Below are 7894 nucleotides of genomic sequence, written 5' to 3'. Positions count from 1 at the left end.
ACATTTACGTTGAGAGTAGGGGGAGAGTAGTTGTTGATAGCCTGCCTTGCCTGATACAATGCTGGCTCCACCTCCTGCCAAGCGACTGATGGCTCTGTGCCTGCCATGGACGATCCTAGCCCCACCTCCTGCCAGGAGGGCGATAGCTCTGCTCCTGCCAGTATCAATGCTGGCTCCACCTCCTGCGGGGCGTCTGAGGACTCAGCCCGGCTCAATGAATAGGCCAGGTGCTACTGCCTAGCTCCGCCCACCACAGACCCAGGATGTTGGGAAATCCCCGGCATAGACAAAGGGATCAAAGACGAAAAGGGGTATAAGAGAAGGACCCCTGAAATAGGAAATCAGATCACTTCTGACAAGGAACCCTGTAACCAAGGACAAGAAGCCTGCTGATCTAAAGGACTGCCGACCCCTTCTGCCAGTGTGCTGTTGTTGGGGGAATCCTGCAGTGCTTCTTTATTTTTGCCAAGGAACCAGGAGAGAGGAACTGTGTGTGTACTCTCACGCTTGCTAAGAAAATCTCCAAGGACTGGAAGAGTGCCAGTCTCCTGCTGAAGTCACAGGGCTAAAGGACTTCATCTGCTAAAAGTGCTATTTGCTGGAAGTGTGAATCCAGCACCTCTGAAAGGACCAGCAATCACGACGATCGGACGCTGGGCCCGACCGACGCCAGCAGCAACGCCAGTGAGTGGGAGTACGGCTCTAACTCCAGAGGACCTCGTGTCTGCCCCGCTGCTGATCGCATCAACCGTGTGCCCTTCGACGCCGTGAGCGCTGCTCACTCTGTGCAACTGCATCATCGACAACGCCTGCTGAGGCCTGATCGACACCGAAGACGCGACGCCGGATTGCTCGACGCCGCTGATCATCGTGTGCTTCATTTTCCTAAGGTACTGTGTTGTTGGGGGTCCGTGTGACTCCAGGCCCGACGTAGCGCTCCTCGCGGTTGACGCCGAACCTGTGGATTATCTTTGCCCCGGCGTTGTGTAGCTCCCGTGTGAGTTACCCTGTTGCTAAGAACTGTGTTTCCAAGAAGAAGATTTGCTTGATACTAAAAGACTTTTTCGTGCTACAGAAGAAACTACCTTTGAACTATCCTTTTTCCTTCCCAAACGTATTTATTCCGATTGTGGTGTACAGTTTTGCCGTTATTTTGGTCTTGTGCTAAGCCTTATATAAAAATACTTATTTTTATAATACTACTGTGTCGTGTCCATTTGTAGTGTATGCACTTTATTACTGTATGTGGTCATAATTGCTTAACACACAGCCTCTGAGATAAGCCTGTTCTGCTCTGCCAAGCTACCGAGGGGGTGAGCAGGGGTTATCGAAGGGTGTGATCCCCTTGCCCTGACTAGAAAAGGAGTGTCCCTATTTGTCAGAAGTGCAAACCTCTGCCAACTAGAGACAGCCGGTTCTAACAACAGATAATGCTGTTCCATCTCGTTCAGTGACAAAAAGCGTAAAAGGCTTGTTGTAACAAGGAGTCGCTAAAACTGGTGCTTGACATAAGGCTTTTTTCAATTCTTCAAATGCAAGGGTATGTTCTTGTGTCCAAGGGAGGACAGTCGAAGACGCTGCCTCCTGTGTTGTTAGCTGTATGAGTGGTTTGGCTAGATATGCATACTGGGGAATCCATTGTATGCAGTAAGAAGTAAGGCCAATAAAGGCCCATACTTCCTTTTGTGTCTTGGGCTGTGAAAGATTGGCAATTAACTGAATACGGTCTTGTGTCAGCTGTCTACCCCTCTTGGACAGCAAGTGTCCAAGGTACACCACTTGCTGTGCACAGAATTGCAACTTCGAAGGGGACACTTTGTGCCCCTTGTCTGCAAGAAAGTATAAGACTGTCAGTGATGCACGTTCGCAGTCTGGTTCTGTACGTGCTGTGATCAGGATATCGTCTACATATTGGAGCAGTGCGGTGTTGGCAGGCATGTGAATACTGTCTAGTTGTCTTTTCAATGCTTGGCTGTAAATACTAGGACTTTCTGTGAAACCTTGAGGAGCTCTCGTAAATTTAAAGCTGCGTCCATTTAAACAGAATCCGAAGAGGTATTGGCTCTCTGGATGTATTGGGACACTGAAGAAGGCGTTCTTTAGATCAATTACAGTGACGAACGTCGCCTCGGAATCAATTGCAGTCAGTAATGAAGGGATGTCTGGGACCACTGGGTATTGGGGTATTATACATTTGTTCAGCTCTCGAAGGTCAATCACTAGTCTGTAGACTGGTGGTGCATTAGGGTCTGTTCGTTTGAGAATAGGGATGACAGGTGAATTACATACATTCGAGTCAGTTTCTACTACCACTCCTTGTGCAATGAGTTTGTCAACAATTTTCAGTAATGCTACTACGGCATCAGGTGGCAACTTGTATTGTCGGATTCGTGGCAGTACTACTCCTGGTTTGAGAGTGACACGATATGGCGTAATGTGCGTGTAACCTACATCAGTCGGACCTTGTGCCCATAAATGCTGTGGTACATTCTGTAGTCTGGGATCAAAATCTCTCAACACATAATGTCCTTTAAAATCACGTAAAAACAATCGCACTCCTTCCGGAGAACAACAAATAACTGCTCCTAGTTCTTTCAATGTCTTTATACCAAGCAAATTTTCTGGACATGACTTAGTAAGTAACAAGTCTGTGGTACGGGACAATGGACCGACTCCTAGGGAAACTGGCTTTGACACTTCGTTAACAATAGGCTTTCCTGAAAATCCCAGGGAAATATTCTGTGAGCCTGAGAGGGGTGCCCCTGGAACCTCGTCATGACTGATGGTAGTTCTGCTCGCCCCCGTGTCAATCAGAAATTTTCTGTCTTTTCCCAATACACGACTATGTACATAGGGACCTTCTTGATCTACAGGAACCTCAATAAGGGGCAAGCCAACCTCCCTCTCTAGGCTATTTCATGAGAACTGCTGGAATTCTGGATAGTCTGACTGGGCGTACTGGTACATTTGTTGCGTGACTTGTTGTGTGGCAGCTGCTGGTGGGGGTGGAAAATTCGCTACTGTCTGTTGCGTGTTCTGTGGGGTGCTATTCTGTCTAGGAGGATGCGGTCTTTCTTTTGTCTTGCCTGTAGCTATATTGTGTTTCAGGACAGCACATTCATTTACATAGTGACCTGGTTGCTTGCAATAATTACAATTCCCTTTAACAGGTGCCGTGCCCTTTTTATTCCCATTAGCTGGTACCGATTGTGCAACCAGCACTTTCATTTTCGTATCTTTCATGCGTCTCTTTTCATGTTCCTGTTCCTCTCTAATTCTGTTCTGGTGGTATTGTAACATTTGCAACATTTGGGAAGGGCTATTTGCTTGCCAGGTACTCTCAACCTTCAGTACTCTATTCTTGATCGGGGGTAAGGAATTCTCTACTAGTTTGCTCACAAAAAGATGTGGATATGATTCACTACTTGGCTTAAGGCCACTATTAATAGAAAAACATTTCTCAAATCTGGAATAAAAATCACTAGTGTCTTCGTCTGGTTTCTGTTTACAGGCTGAAATAGCATCCCAATCTTCCTTTTTAGTAATCAATAATCTCGGCAGGACCTGTATCAAGAGTTCAGGTAGTGCTTTAGCTTTTTCCCCAAGACCAACACCAGGGAGCCGTCCTTTATCCTCTGTTTCCAATTCTGCCCAACTTATCTTTTTCTCTCCCAGTCTTTCTCTTTAAGTTTTTCATAAATACCAGCAGGTAACAGTACTTTCAATAATTTAATAATGTCAGCATACGTGTAATCCCCTATGCGGAGAATGTCTTTTAATTCACGGTGGAACCCCCCCGGGTCTTTATCATGGCAGGGCAGCATCCTTTTCATTTCCAGTATTTCTATTTTCGTCAAGGGTGTGTAAACGTATACTCGCTGAATCTCACCCGCTGCATTTTTAACGGGATGAACCTCTCGTACGGGGTTCTGTCTGTCTATGTGTAAACCCTTTCTGTCGTAGTGTGGGGCAGGAATCCTGCACGTGGTCAGAAAAGTCAAGTACTTATGTCGTTGGTCTAGAATGACATTAATTAATTCGGTACCTAGGCCTATCCATCTATATAGTAATATATCATCCAGTAATGTATACAAAGGACCGGGATCAGAATATTGACTCTCGTACAACGTGATCAGATGTTGAACCATGTAAATACCAGCCAAACGCTGTTCGTTCTGTGGAAGGCTCAAAAAGGTCTGAGCCACTACGTCGCCGTTATATATGTTGGCATTAGACACCCATTGAACGACTGACCGTGCTAATTCCTGCTCATGTAGGGTGTGGGGTCTATTGCACTCTACTCGTCTTTTCAGCGCGTTCTCAGTAGCTTGGAATAGATTTTCGAGGGAATATCTTTCTTTTATAGGAGGTCCCTGTTTGCGGTAGTCGAGGCACTTGGGCCTGTCAAACTGTCGTGCTCTGCCTACATAATTCATTTTATCCACTTCCTCTGTTTCATGCTCCGCATCTTCTGATGCCGAATCCTCTTTCTTGTCAGACTCTTTCCTGTGTAAGTTTTGAATCTCTTTCCGTATTTTCCTGTACATGCATTCTGTCTTTCCCACTGTATCATCTTTACCGGCAGCTATGTTGTCACTCCAATCAGTCATACCTCTAGTCACTCCTTTGTCTGGCTGGTCTTGTTCCCTGATCAGACAGTTAATCAAAAAACGTAAATTTATGTTTTTAACCTCTACCTTTCTTTGTTCCATGGCCTCTTCTATACTCTCGGGTCCCTTCCCCGTTCTAATGAAATGGTATATTTTGTCTAAATTTCCCTTCATGCCTGGTAATGTGATCAGATACTCTGCAGCGCTTCTTAGTCGTAGTGAGAACACGAGCATTGCACCCACACCTGGTACTGGATCGTATATACAATGTGAAATCGTTAAATTAGGCTTATAGGGTGATGCTGTCATTTGTGGCGTTTGTTGTGGTCCTAACCCTTGCAGTGCTCGGGATGCTGGCGGTGTTTGTGGTGATGCTGGTGGCCCCCCTCCCACTGCCCCTTGTCCTAAGTCGTCTTTCACGGTCGGTGGAGGAAGCAGTTGTGTAAGCTGATCCTGTGGTGGGGGCGGAGGGAGAAAAGGATTGTTGACGGAAGGGACAGGAGGAGGGAATTCTGCGTTTACATAATCCGGAGCAGGCTCCGCTAGATAGGAGGAAATAAAAGCCTCAGCTTCTGTCTGTCTATGCCTACGTACTTTAGTCGGTATCAGTGGTGGCGGCAAATTACTGGGTTCTTCTGAGGGGGTCACTTTAGCTAGTCCTTCAGCGAGGATGGGATACATGCCTGTAATGAGGGCATTTCTTTCTCGATCTGCTTGTTCCGCCTTGACCCGTTCCCCCCTCTTCCTTTAGTTCTTTTTCTCTGGCTTTTTCTGCTGCCTCTTTACTTCTCTCTGCTTTGTGGAATTCTTTCTCTGTTCTCCTATGCGCTTCTTTACGCCATAACTCAATGGCATCTTTCTGGGACGGTCTAACTTTCTTTTTCCATAGTGCTTCCTCTACTCTCATAATGCATTCAGCATCCCATGTTCCTGAGGCAGGCCATCTATACTTTTCTTCTAGATCCTTTGTGTGATCTACCCATAAGTCTAAAAACAGTATGGCATCTAGCCCATGCTTCTGATACATGAAATGACCAGGTGTGTCTCTAGGCGGGACTGGAACTGACTCTTCGAGTATCCCTTTCCTGGTCCCTATCTGACGTAGTTTCGAAAACAGTGGCATGTTGGAACTAACTTTAACGAAAACACATTATACACAAGAATAAACTGAAAACAGCCATTCACACAACAACGCTAAAACATTAAAAACAGATACATCCTAACCTATGTTCCCAATAAGCCGCGCGGGCGCGCGGCCGCGCGCTTCTGTAGTCCCGAGCGCGCAGTGCCATGAGTGGAGCGCGCACACACCGCGAGAGTTTTCGCGCCGCCGCTTTTAAAAGGCGAGCGGCGCGAAAAACTGGCATTTCCTGATTGCGGTGGACGGAAGACTTTCCTAATTGCGGTGAACGGAAGACGGCGAAAGTGATCACCTTGAAGTGCCAGGTAAGTTTTACAATCTGGGCACTTGCTTTTGTTGCTTCCCCCAGCAGCAAAACCTGCCGCCGGCGCTTTTGGTTTCAGCTGAAGCGCACGCACTGTATCGTTTTGATTATATGCAACTTTTGCGGACAGGGTGCCAGCCATGCGTTTGAAGGAACTTCTTGAGAAGTCTTACATGTGGCTCTGAGGAGGAGAACCTTGATTTATTTATTTTTCGCAGTTATATAGTGGGAAATCGACCCAAAGGCATTGGAGCGCTAGCGCTGTACACGAGCAACACCAAAAACAAAAAATAAACACTGTATAATGCATTTTCGTTTTTTTTGACGGCCTGCTTTCTGCATTAAAGTTTGTGCACAGGCAGGACCGGGTCTGGTATGAGCATGAAAATAATAGTATTAGGATGCCATCTCCATCTAAGAAATGATGCAGCAGCCGAGCTCAGTTTACACTTTTAATTTCCTTCGCCGCCGAGCCCCTTTTACATTGTTCAATTTCCTTGCTCAAACAAGCCGCTGCACAGTGTCATTGCATTTGGTGGCCCACGCTGCAAATTAAATATGTTGTGTATGTAGCATTTTGCTCATTACTTATACAGGTCTTTTCATTTATGACAACATGTACTTTATTTAAATCGAAGTCCAGCGGCCATGATTGGTGACGAGTTAAACAGCGCCGAGCAGGCTGGGGCTTTTAGCACTCATTACTGGCAGGCATGCAGGAGGACACGGGACAGCGGCGGGTGGTGCCGGGTGTTTTGGGGGAGGGGGTGGTACTTTTCCTTACCCCATCAGGCCGGGCTTTTCTCTTCCTGCTAAACTGCCACGTATCTCATTGCTTCCTGCTATCTCAGCTAGCGCCAAGAAGCCTTTTTTGGCATTCGAGCGCTAGAAGAACACCTAATATAATATATATATAAAGAAAGTGTGACAACGGCAACGAGGAGTGATATATGAGGGAGCCGCTTTCCGTCTCCCGTCTCATCTGCTGGTATCAGCGCCCGGGGTACCTCTGCAAGGGCTCTTCATATCAATGCATTAAACGTGGTAACTATGATGCTGTTGAGGATTGCGCCCATGTGGAGATTCGTTTGCACTTTTCTTCTTTTTCTGGGTTACGCTGTTGCCTCGGAGATCACGTTTGAGCTGCCTGACAAAGCCAAGCAGTGTTTCTATGAAGATATCGCTCAGGGCACCAAGTGCACTCTGGAGTTTAAGGTGATCACTGGAGGCCACTATGATGTAGACTGCCGTTTGGAGGACCCTGATGGCATTGTGCTCTACAAAGAGATGACGAAGCAGTATGACAGCTTTACATTTACTGCTTCTAGAAATGGCACATATAAGTTTTGTTTCAGCAATGAGTTTTCCACGTTCACACACAAAACCGTATACTTCGACTTCCAAGTGAAAACAGAGTCACTGCACTTACTCAGATGGAGTCGGCTTGCGTTTCCATTCACGAAGCTCTGAAGTCCGTCATTGACTATCAGACACACTTCCGTTTAAGAGAACTGATTTGCTGTGAACAGTAATTGATTGAATCGGTATAACGTTCATACCGCAACTCAATTTATTTAGTAAGTTTTTATTCTCTAGCTTCTCCCTTCTCCCCCAACTCCCATCTGCTGTAAGAAATTGCTTATTTTGCCTATTTCTGTACAGCCCATATCACACTCTAACCTCAGCAAATGCATCTTTTGCAAATAGTATAATGTCATTGCAACCGTTGGATTCCAGAACAATAATTGATGTAGTAAAGAAGGGGGTACAACAGTGGCTGTCTGCTATGCAGAACACTTGGGTTTAGGGGTATTATAGCTAGACAGTCACTGGTGTTCC

At 46.2% G+C, this 7894-nt stretch overlaps 1 pseudogene; it reads left to right on the top strand.

The window, feature by feature from the left end:
• Window positions 1-7055: 7055 nt before the first annotated feature.
• On the top strand, window positions 7056-7587 carry LOC147689690 (transmembrane emp24 domain-containing protein 7 pseudogene; annotated as a pseudogene).
• The last annotated feature ends 307 nt before the right edge of the window (window positions 7588-7894 follow it).

Source organism: Lissotriton vulgaris, chromosome 9 (genome assembly GCF_964263255.1).
Source record: "Lissotriton vulgaris chromosome 9, aLisVul1.2, whole genome shotgun sequence".
Lineage (NCBI taxonomy): Eukaryota > Metazoa > Chordata > Amphibia > Caudata > Salamandridae > Lissotriton > Lissotriton vulgaris.
This window is presented reverse-complemented; position numbering and strand designations above follow the sequence as displayed.